We start from the raw sequence: 12,317 nt of genomic DNA on the forward strand, positions 1-12,317 counted from the left end.
TTGTTGCAGGTCATGGGGATTTTTTCAGCATCTTAAAAGTGGAGCGCATGTGCATTGAACTAGCAATACCCATTTAATAACAAAAGGAAATGGCTGAATTAAATTTGGTAAAGTTGCAAGCAAGCTGTAAAAACTTGTGGTTTTTAAAATCATAGAATCAGAAGGGATACTTGAGGTCTTCTAGTCCAGCCCCTTGTCCAAGGCAGGAGTCTTTATAACATCTGAGACAAATGGCCGTCGAGTCTTTTGAAAACCTGTAGCAAATGAATTAAGATTCCATTGATTTTAATTGTTCTTACTGTCAGATTTCTCCTTATTTCCAGCTTGAGTCTCCTTCTGACAAGTTTCCATTGCTTCTTGTCCTGTCCTCAGGTGCTATTGCTGCCTCCTCCTCCTCCTCCTCCTCCTCCTCCTCCTCCTCCTCCAACAGCACCAACACATTTGCTGCCCAGCGCTGCGGCTGAGGTGAAGCTGTTAAAGCTCCCGCTGGCGCCCCCGCAGCGTTGGGCGGAAATCTGGCAGTGCTGTTGGAGGAGGAGGAGGCGAACCAGCCTGCCACCGCGGGCCACCGCCAGCCCCGCCGCTCTTCCCACCCCCTTCCAAGCCCCACAGTCCAGCGGTCGCAGCACAAACAGCCCCGGGTCTCCGCTGCCGCTCCCCGCATTTTCTGGATGGGGTCTCGCAGGAAGGAATCCCCTCTCCATAGGGATCCCCGTCCAGAAAATGCGGGGAGCGGCAGCGGAGACCCGGGGCTGTTTCTGCTGCGACCACTGGACTGTGGGGCTGGGAAGGGGGCGGGAAGAGCGGCGGGGCTGGCGGTGGCCGGTGGTGGCAGGCTGGTTCGCCTCCTCCTCCTCCAACAGGCAACAGCACTGCCGGATCCAGTTGTAGCTGCCTGCAAAGGACTTCCACATGTTTCCTTTACAGAAATCTCTGCGCGGCAGATAGAAACTGCTGCACGGGGTTTTCTTGCAAGGTGCGCGGCCGCGCAGCCGCGCACCTTAGAGGGAACAGTGCTAAGACCTGGCTATTCCGGCAGGCCTGGGGCTGTTGACCTCATGAATGAGTTCCAGCCCCACTAAGATTGAGTGCATGATGTGTCTTTTTAACCTGCTTTCCCTCTCTATTTTAATTTTTTTTTAGTATTCTTTTTAGAGTTGTTTTTATGTAAGCCGCCCGGAGTCCTTCGGGATTGGGCGGCATATAAATTCATTAAACTTTGAACCTTTATCTGCAGACACGATAAGAGCAGAAAAATGTTGCCATTTTGCCGCTTTTATTGCCACTAAGTAGGATTTAATATGAATTCTTACTAGTGTTCAATCAGATTCGGACAGGCTGGCCCTCCAACCACTCTCTACGTGTCTTTTCCGGCATTTCATCTCCCGGAGCTCCTCGGTAAACCAGGGAGCTACCCAGTATCGACACCGGGTCAGAGGCTGCAAAGGCACAACACGATCCAAAGCCCCAATGGCCGCCCTATCCCAGGCTTCCACTAGGGCTTCGGTCGAGTTGTGAGCAAGGGATTCAGGAAAAGTCCCAAGCTTCATCAGGAATCTTTCAGGGTCCATCAGGTGCCTGGGGCGGAACGATCTAACTATCATCATCATCATCATCATCATCATCATCATCATCATCATCATCATCATTTGCAGGAATGTGTCATTATTAGTGACCCATCAATATATTGTTTTATAATGTTCTCTCTCTCTCTTTCTCTCTCTCTCCCTCTCCCCCCCTCTCTCTCCAATTTGCCTTGAATTTCATAAAAAATATCACTGAATAGAGAGACTACATGTCAGACATTTGCCTGTGACTCATTTTAACACTGTTTAAAGTGGGGAGGGGGCTTGGGGAAAACAACAGTTTGAGAAGAAGAATTTAAAAATGAAATACCAACAGACAAAGGCTATTTTGGCAGCAATTAATACGAAGAAAGTTCTATAGACTGTCCAAACCAAATAAAAGAGACAAGCATATGAAAAGTTCCTCAGATAATAATACTTTTAATGTACTTGACCTGCGATCATAGGGGACCATTATTAGTCTTTAGAGCCATTTTTTCTTTAACCACAAAAGCATTTTGATTTCTTTTTAATGGCTTTCCCATCTATTTTTTATTTGTTGGAATGCCTTCCTGCTATTCCAATGTTTTATTGAATATGGAACCACCAGTTTCCCCTCCCCACTGTTTATTTATGATGGGCTCAGTTTTGCATGTGCTTTATGTCCTGCAATGAAATTAGTTGACAGCTTCTTTCAGTATAGTAAAGTTAACAATGATTTGTGTCTGTTTTCTTCTTTAATAGCCTGCATATTATTAGTTTCCGCTTCAGTGTCAAGGAAATAGAAACATGATATCAAATTAAGTAGGAAATTTGAGTAATTCTAATTTGTAAGGATGATTTACAGAATGCATGCTATGATATAGCTGTTGCTAATGATTAATACTTTACCAAATCAAAAAGCTGATTCTTAGATTTTTTTATCTCAAAACTCTTGATCATTGTTCACTTGTCAGTATGAAAAAACAGTCTCAGGCTGCAATCTTTTTATATATGAGAAATGCATTGAAAATTACCTCTAAGTAAATATGCAGAAGATAAGATAGCCAGTAATCCATGCTACCACAATAATGTTTGATTTTAAAGATTTTTAAAATACTTTCAATATCAATCCAATGTATAATTATTTTTGAAAAATTAAAAGTAAAATATAATTTATTTGAGCTTTAGAAATATTCAAATATAATTTGTCTTCAATTTAAATATTTTTAAGAAGAAAATGAAAGGGAACAAAAGGAATATGTCATTGTTTATAACACCAAAGCAATTTAAATGTACTGCATATAAATTGTAATTCTTGTGATTTTTTTATTAACCCTCCAAGTTAACAAAGAACTAAATAATTCATAATTCATAAACTGGTCACTAATATATGCTGATGAACATCTTTATTGTTAAGATTAACTTGGAATATACGGCCCTCAATGTTGACTTATTTTGAAATTATGATATTGTGAAATGAAATATTGGGGCAAAGTTGATGTGTAATACAGTTTCAGATTATTTAAAAATATTATTAACTTGGCAACAATATAATGTGCTGCTTAGTGTTGCTTTAGTCACCATACATACTGTATCAATTGATCACTCGAGATTGTACATATATTGGACTACATTGTTAAGAAAACAATAGTCAATATATTCAGCTGGTAAAATTCTAAGTAATTTGAGTTTCATGCTATATGAATAGGTTTCTTTTGTTATAGGTCTTTTAGATATAGAATCATAGAACCATAGAGTTGGGCCCTTCTAGTTTTCTAGTCTAAAATCTTCTAGTTCAAACCCCTATCCAGAGCAGAAATCTTAGGCCATCCCAGACCAATAGCTGAATAATCTTTGCTTGAAAACTCCCTGTGATGGAACATCCGTGTCTCTAGGTTTAAGCTATTCTATTGCTTAATAGCTCTCATGGGCAGGATGTCTTCCTTTTTTTGAGTTTGACTTTTCCTGTGTAAAGCTTTCATTCATTGGTTCAGCCCCACTTGATGGAATGGATGTTGTGTTGATTTTAATTCTGTTTTTTTTAAATATTTAAAATGTTTTTATATTGTTGTAAGCCACCCAGAGCCCTAGGGAGTGGGCGGCATACAAATCCTATTAAAAAAAAAAATCTTGTCCTACTCTGGAGAGTAAAGCCACTCTCTCTTTCCTGTAACAGCTCTTCAACTTTTGGAAGGCTTGTTTTATCTTGTCCTTCTGAGCTTTTCCTTTTAGGCTAAATTTATCCACATCCTTTACTGTTCTTCACAGGACAGGTTCATTTCATTTCATTTCTGTCATCAAATAGCAAACATAAAGGTGTTTTTTTTTTTTAATGTATTACTTAAGTAGTGACTTATGTTTTGCTCATCTGTTCAATCCGTTAGGAATAATAATTTGCAATCATTCTGATCTACAAGTGTCTGAATTCTATTTAACTTTAAGAATGTAACTAAAGTTATTTTTCCTTTTGCTCTTCTGGGTTACCAAAGTTGGTTATAAGGAAAACAAAATAATTGACTTCATTATAAATTTCATAGTGAAAGAAACAAGCTGTATTTTAAAACAGTTTTTCAATAGGCATTTCAGCTATTCACTTTGAGAACATGGGATCTAAAAATTAAAATCCCATCCTATCATAATCCAAAAAAGACTTCTGAAAGTTTTTACAATGTTAATGCCAGCAAAACATAAATCAATAATCAAGCACTTGGTTGGCAGTGAACAGGAGGGGGGGATGGCTGTAATTGGTATAATATGGCACAATGATGAAAGAGATTTAGACATCTTTTTTTAATGATATTCCTGGATAGTAAGGGGGAAATAGAGGTAATATAAAGCTGCATAACTGATGCAGCATAACCATAATATAAAGCATGTTAGGCCTTTTTTCTTTACTTCCTCTAATCAAGACAAAGGAATCACTTTGCTTTTAAGTGCTACTTTTCTACCAGGAATGAAGAAATCTGTATTATTAATGGACATTTTACAACAAGGGACTGCATTTATTATTGTGAAGGAATACCATGTGACTTGTCATAAGGATATTTATGCAGTCTGATGTGTTACACTGATTTATGACCAAGGTGAGTATCTTTCTTTTTAGTATATCCAAAGACTATATTGTTTCATAGGTTCAGATATGTTCTAGCTATTTTCTCACTCTTACTAACCATTCAATAGGAAAATGTGATAAAAATGCTGCTTTTGGGCTAAAATCAAATAACAAAACACAAACATGAATAGGATAGGATAACTCAATTAATTACAGATATGAATAATTTGTAACACATTCTAGTTTAAAAATATTTTCATAATCCCAGAACACATTCCTGAAATTCTGAAGAAAATGTAAAATTTCTTACACCTGAACAAAAGTGACAATGCACTCCTTACGTTTTCCTTGTTACAAGAGCACCAGGAGGTGAAAGTAATTCTAATATAACCAATTTTCATTCACTTCTTTGACTACTGACTAGAACCCACATTTACCAGTAAAGAATAAGTTGACTTCTACCCTTAGAAAGTATTACAAATTAGGTGGCATATAAGAATAATATATTTCAGCATTGTTTTAAGAAAGTAATACAGAACTAAAAAAATAAAAAAATAGATTAAGATTCTATAAAGAATCTTAAGTAAGTTTATTGCATTTTAAAAGTTTTATTAGTAATTACAGATATATGGATGTTATTGTTGTGGTTTCTGGTTCAAAGGCTGTATTATAGGTTTGATGTGATTGATTTATAGGGTCATCTGTATAGGTTCTACTATGGAGCATTTGTTAACTAATCACATTCCCAGGTTTTTCCCCCTTTCAACCCATCCATTCAATCCCTTTCAATCATTTACTAGAAATAAAAACAGTTTAGAGCTTCAAGTTTGACAAATAATTGTGAAACATTTCCTTTTCATGCTAACCTTGTAATAGCCATCAGCTGATTGTGGGCTTTTATTACCCAAGGATGAATCTTTATCCCATTTTACTTTGAGATTGTCACTCATCCAGGTCATGGCTTTTTCAAGAACTGGATTCCAGTTGCCGCTTGGGAAAAAAAAATCACCTTTGGGACACTTTTATTTTGCTTTCAAGAATAAGCCTTGCTTTGATTATTGAGAATGTGATGTTCTCAGCTTTCTTATCCTTCATACAAGTCAAGATTTGGAATAAATGGATACTGTATGCCAGGGGTATCAAACTCACGTCGTCAGAGCAGCATCACGCGATATATCGGGACTTTTTCACTAAACCGATTATGGGTGTGGCCAGCACATGATGCATCTGGCCCGCGAGCCGGGAGTTTGACAGCTGTATGCCGAAGTCTCAATGTGAAACACAAAAAAAGAAAAACATAGAACAGATTATTTTGTCTTAAAATCATTTGTGTTTGAAGGCAGCATACTTTTAGAAGTGAATCCAGAGGAAAAAGAACATTAAGTGATCTTTGTTCTAGTACTAATTATTTTAGTAGAACAGTTCTTTGCCAATGTTAGGAAATACTTCAACCATTTCATAGCTCATTTCTCACTTATCACTGTATAAAAATATTGCACAAAAACCATTTGCAGCATTAGATGATGATGATGATGATGATGATTATTATTATTATTATTATTATTATTATTATTACTCAGTAATAATTACTCAGATACTCAGTATTGTATATAGGACTCCAAGTCGTGTCTCATTAGTACATAATTTTCTCCTACGTTGAATCCAACAACATAATATATTCTGTTGGCATTTGCATTCCTTTTGTATTCAGCATAATAATGATGGTCGCGCCTTTTTAATTTCTACGGGTTTCAATATCGTTTTTAACCTATTTTAATACTATATTTTTTTTAAAAAAAATCATTCTTAGTTTCCTTGAACGCCTACGAAGGGGGTTATTAAACAAACAAGTCATAACCCTGTTCAGTGTAATAAACCAAAATAAATAACTCTTGGATATGTATCTAGCAAAAGACAGTTCACCACCTCATTTCATAAATGGTTGAATTACTGTTATTAGGATGATTTCTCTAACTTTGAACTAAAATCTGACTCTCTGATATTTAAAATTATTATTCTGTATCCTGCATTTTGGAATAACAGGAAACAACTTTTATTTTTCTATTATTTGATATTACTTCAGTGCTTGAGTTTTTTTAATTTTTTTAGTTAATATTCTCAAGTCTAAATATTATCTAACTGAAATATTACATCTTTACTTTCATTTTTTCTGCACTTCTAGTTTATCTGATACTTTCTTAAAACGTGCTACACTGAAACATAATTGAGTGTCGCTAATGGGAATTAGTTCTTCCTGTCTCTGTAATTATTTTTTTAGTTATTTTTTTTTTACAAATATGAAAAGCTTCATGAATTTTCATGTCATCTTTGCTCAGAGGTCATGCTAATCTTCTCTGTATCGTTCCAGTTTTAGTACATTTGATGCTGAAGGGAGCATCATTTAAAAAAAAAATCTTCTCTAGCCTATCAAAATCATTTTGAATTGCCTTGTCTGTTTTATGAAACTTTAGCCATCCCACCTATTTTGAGTCACCTGCAAAGCTGGTAAACATTTCCCCTGCTTCTATTTTATTTGCTAATGAAATTGTGTCAAGCAAGCCTCCTTCAGCAACCAAGAAAGAAACCACTTAACTTCATTTGTAGAATTAAAAGTACTTTTACTGGTTATAAAAAGATAGCTGCGAAGTAAAGCAAGGTCTAAGGCCGAAACGCGTGAAAGCATACATATCAAATATTTGCCCAGCCCCCTCCCCCCAACAACTCCCACTCCATTGCCCAATCTGCAAATCCCTTAGGTGTCATGTGGGTGCATCGCCAAGAAGTATCATCAGGTTGGAATGCAAGACGGTTGACCTTCACCAACTCCAAACATCGGCCATCAGCACGCGCAGAAGATGGTGAGAACAAAACTCACTTTTAAACTAACCTCCTGTACCAATTATTTCCCATCCCAAATACCATGCTCCCCCCGTTTCTATGGCAGCCGAAAGCAAGTAGCAAAGCATAGGCTGACACCTTGAGGCATTCCACTCCAATCTGACGAGTTTTCAAGCCAACTATGGAACTATATAATGGACATCTCATTCAACTCAGTAGTTTGCAAAATCAGAATGCCATGGTTACCCCTAAAATGTTTTCTGAAGTCAAAATATATTGCCACAGTAAAAGAAAATGTCCAATTAAAAAATGAAATCAGATTGTAGTAAGACTTTTTCTTTAAAAATTCACATTGTCTTCTGATTGTGATCACATTATGTTCAAGATACTTAGACATTTAACATTTTATGATCTAGTCTGGAATTTTCTAGTACCTTTCCAGGAATTGGTGTTGTCCCAGATCTGCTTTCTCCCTACCTTTTTAAAAATAGGGACATTTGTTGTCCTACACTTTAGAAGCACTTTATCTATTTTTTAGAATTTCTTAAAGACAATATTATCAACATGGTGAGAAAGTATTTTGTAAAAGAGCTAGATTTTACAGCAGGGGTCTCCAACCTTGACAACTTTAAGGCTTCTGGACTTCAACTGCAGAATTCCCCACCAAGCCAAATTTGGAAGGTTGGAGACTCCTGCTTTATAGAGTTTGACTTTCAACAAATATTGTGAAAGTTGAACTCCCCCGTAATTACTTCTTGGAAAGACCTGCAATTTGCTTTTGGAGGATGTCAGCCACATACTCACCTTGATGGGTGGCTCAGATGAATAAAAGGTGAAAAATAAATTGATAAAATAAATACATTTTGGGAAGACCTTTTTTAAAAAGAAGGCCCAAATTACTTATAAAGAGATACTTGGTTATAAATATTTTATTGCTGGGGAAAAAAATCAATAAATTTGTTAATGGTACTTAACTTAAAGAGTATTCAAAAGTTCCTGATTCCTGCTCATGGATATTTCCTTTTTAAAAATCTGGTATGTCTTCTCATTTTAAAATATTGCAATGCAATTTTTTTATTCTGCGAATCTTTTAAAAAATTACTATTTAATCCAAATGTCTTTAGCAGCCAGATCCTATATACTACTAGATAACTTAGAAAATTATAGGATTTACTGCAAGAAACTCAGCATTATAGTACTATAAGAATGCATTAAGATGAATAATTAGAAAATGCAAGGCTATGTCAAAGAATATCCACCAAATGATAGTTCAAAGCTACAAAGCTACTTTCTTGGGTGTTGGTTCCCACTTATGTTGCCTTTCCAGTCCACTTCATTTTTCATTTTATTAAAAAGAAAGCTTCAATAATTTTTGAACTTAGTTTTTGATTTTGAGTGACAAAATTCTAATCTAGCCTAATAACAACTTGGTTTTATATTGCCTTTTCCATAATGTAATTCACTTTCTTGTTCTTTTCACTTTTATAGTTTTAATAGTCTTAGAAGTTTCCTATGCTGATTAGGGATTACAAACAAATTTGGTACTGCTAAATTTTGGGTTGATAGATTGTTTTCCTTGATATTGCCAAAGCTTGGGAAAGGATCAGATTAGATCCATCAAAAATTGATGCTGGTTATCAAGAAATATCCAAATTAAACATACAATTATCAGAAAAAAGAGAGAGTTCCAGATATTTTAAACTGATAATTACCCAATAATAAATTATTTCTTGTTAGATAGTTGTAATTTATGAAAATTTTAATATAAGAAGTAATTGTGATAAAGAAAAAAGATCTAAAGAATGTTAGGAGCAAGAGTGATATTTTCCACATTAGTAATAGTACTTAGACTTATATATCGCTTCACAGTACTCTACAACCCTCTATAAGTGGTTTACCGAGTCAGCATATTGCCCCTAATATGTTGGGTCCTCATTTTACTGACCTTGGAAGGATGGAAGAATCTGATTGTTTGCCTTCTGGGGAGAATGTATAATACAAGATATTGAAACAATGTAGATTTACACATAGCTTAAACACAGAGATTATCCATGAGTCAATTGCAAATTTTCGCGGCTATAAATTAAAAAACTATTAACATCATGGCTTGCACATGCCTATCTCACTGATTTATATTTATGCAACTTGTTCATTTATAGTTTTCTTTAAATCTCCTTAAAGTTAAGCAATGAAAAATGCAATGGTGTAGTAGTTAATGTGGTGGTCTAGAACAGTGGTCACAAACCTTTCAGACCTCAGAGACCAATAAATTCATAATTTTAAATCCTGTGGACCACTAATACTATCTGCCTAATAACTGGCTGAGTGGACGAAGCTAGGTGGTCATGTGACTGGGTGGGCGTGGCCAACTCAATGTCATTCACATCGAGGGGTACCCCGCCAGTCTCTATTTGCCTCTCCCAGCCACTCCTCGCCTCCCCCGCATGGGCTCCTTAGGGCCCCAACAGGAAGCAGTTGTTGGAGCTAAGCATCCGTGAGGAGAAAGAGTTGGCAAAATAGCTGGCTCAGTTCAAATTAGATCCTACCGAGAAGGAGGCTCAGTAGAAGCACCTCTTTGAGGACTACGAGCATAGGCTTTCCAAGCAGAGGAAAGATCTGTGGAAGTGCAAGGCCAGGTACTGGTGCCTGGAGACTTGGTGGGCTGAGATGGTCAGCCAGTTCCAAGCCATGATGCAGTCCCACTGGAACAAGGTCCTTTGGCTTTTCACCACCAGTGGCTCTTCCCTCCAGCCTTCGCCCAAAGCCCCACACCAGGAGGATGAAGCAGACCCTAAGTCATAATTTCTGCCTCCCTCTGACCTGCACAAAAAGACCCCAACACAAATGTTCTTTACATGTATTCATTCTAGGGCTGTAGTTTGAGGATCCCTGATTTAGTGTAATATAAAAAATGCAAATATTTTTTCTGCAGACCACCAAAATTTTCTCACAGACCACCAGTGGTCCATGGACCACAAGTTGTTGATCGCTGGTGTAGAAACCGGTTGGGTAACTTTGGGTTGGTTACTACAGAGGTGAGTTCCTACCAGTTTGCACCACTTCAGTAGAACCAGTTCGTCAAATCTACCGAACCGGTTAGAAGAGGTTCCACCAGAAAGCAGGCCACACCTACAGAAGATGTTTCAAATTTTTTTGAAACCCACCACTGACACACACACACACACACAGACTCACAAAGAGAAAGAGAAAGAGAGAAAGAAATAAAGAAAAAAAGAAAAAAGAAAGAAAAAGTGAAAGAGAGATGAAAGAAAAAAAGGAAAAAGGGACAGAGAGACAAAAGGAAGGAAAGAGAGAGAGAGAGGGAGTGAGGGAGAGAGAGAGAGAGAGAGAGAGAGAGAGAAAGAAAGAAAGAAAGAAAGAAAGAAAGAAAGAAAGAAAGAAAGAAAGAAAACACATGGCTGGCAAGCCACTCCCACCAGGTCACATGGCCGGCAAGCCACTCCCACAAGGGAGACCACACCCACAGAGTAGGTTCAAAAAAAATTTGAAACCCACCACTGGGTTACTATCTCTCTCAGGCAACTCACCTCACAGGATTGTTATTGTGGAAAAATAGGTGAAAAGAGAACTGGGTGTTTGTCATCTTGAGTTGCATATGACAAGGAAGGATAAAGTATTTTTTTAAATGTGCAGGAATTGCTCTATCTTAAAATAAAATATTTTCAATAATAAATCAATACATTAATAAAAGTACAACAGACATTTCTTTTCCAATTATTTTTGTATCTGAATGGGAAAGAATCTCTACATGTGAAAATTTAATACTCTACATTTGTGCTGAAGATTTGTTAATAATAGTTTGAAAAGCATAACTGAAAAATGAAACTTTTTTTATTATTCAACTCAAGTTATGGGTGAATGGACCATTTTACAATAATATTACAATTTAAAACAAAACTATAAAAAGATGCTTAATGTAATTTAAATGTGTTTTTGAAACACTGATGGAACATTTCTTTGCAGATTTTTTTTTTAATCCCAGTCTCATACACACACAGTCTCACTAAATTCTGGTAAATATATTTTTACAAACACATTAGGTGAGTAATTGCTAATCATGTAATTTTCAAAACAACAGTTATTTATGTTTGGAATTTCAAGACCTTTCCTTGATTTACAGTTTCAGTAGAATGAATTGTTCTTCTTTCAAAGCATTGTGAAAAGAGAATAAGCATATAGTTAACATCTCAATAATATTCACAGAAGAATCCATAGTATGTAAAATTGATTGTGTTTATTGCTGCCTCCTAAACGTGTCTTTTGTCTGCACCTGCACGTGAGCATAGCACATTCTTTCAACTACACCTCCAGAAACTGCATTTCAATGTACAAATGGGGGACTGAAGGCAATATTTTTGAGATTATTGCCATATCACCCACAATAGTTTGATTTCAGACAATTCTACTGTCTATGAAATGATTTAAAGAAGTAGAACACATGTTAAGACTGTTAGAATTTTGAATAAGAAATGGTAAAGAATGGGATGCATATTTCTTAGCAAAATTTAGGAGCCATCGATATTTTTTGGAATCCAGATAGGATACATCATCTTCTTGACCTTTAAAATAATCCACAAGATTCTAACCAATGTCCATGTTTATTAAGTGGGGTTTTTTTGTCCCCCTGCATAAGAACATAAAGCAAGTTCTATAAAGATCATAGTGTGTATTTTATGATTATGGAACACTTAAATCAGATTACTAAGTACATGTAGGGAAAAATAAATGTCGATAAAGCCCTCATTTTAGCTTGACAAAATTAAAATTAAGCACTCAGAGGGTTAATTTATGCTAAATTACGCATAATAGCTCCTACCTCAATTGATGAAAACATTCATTGCTGTTATCCCCATTTGAAA

General features: G+C 36.2%; 1 non-coding gene across 1 annotated transcript; it reads right to left on the reverse strand.

Annotated features, from left to right (window-relative positions):
• Positions 1–6,890: 6,890 nt before the first annotated feature.
• On the reverse strand, positions 6,891–6,997 carry LOC116510841. The gene has a single exon (XR_004255677.1). It is a non-coding gene; the product is annotated as a U6 spliceosomal RNA (small nuclear RNA).
• Positions 6,998–12,317: the final 5,320 nt, after the last annotated feature.

This window comes from Thamnophis elegans, chromosome 6 (genome assembly GCF_009769535.1).
Source record: "Thamnophis elegans isolate rThaEle1 chromosome 6, rThaEle1.pri, whole genome shotgun sequence".
Classification (NCBI taxonomy): Eukaryota; Metazoa; Chordata; class Lepidosauria; order Squamata; family Colubridae; genus Thamnophis; species Thamnophis elegans.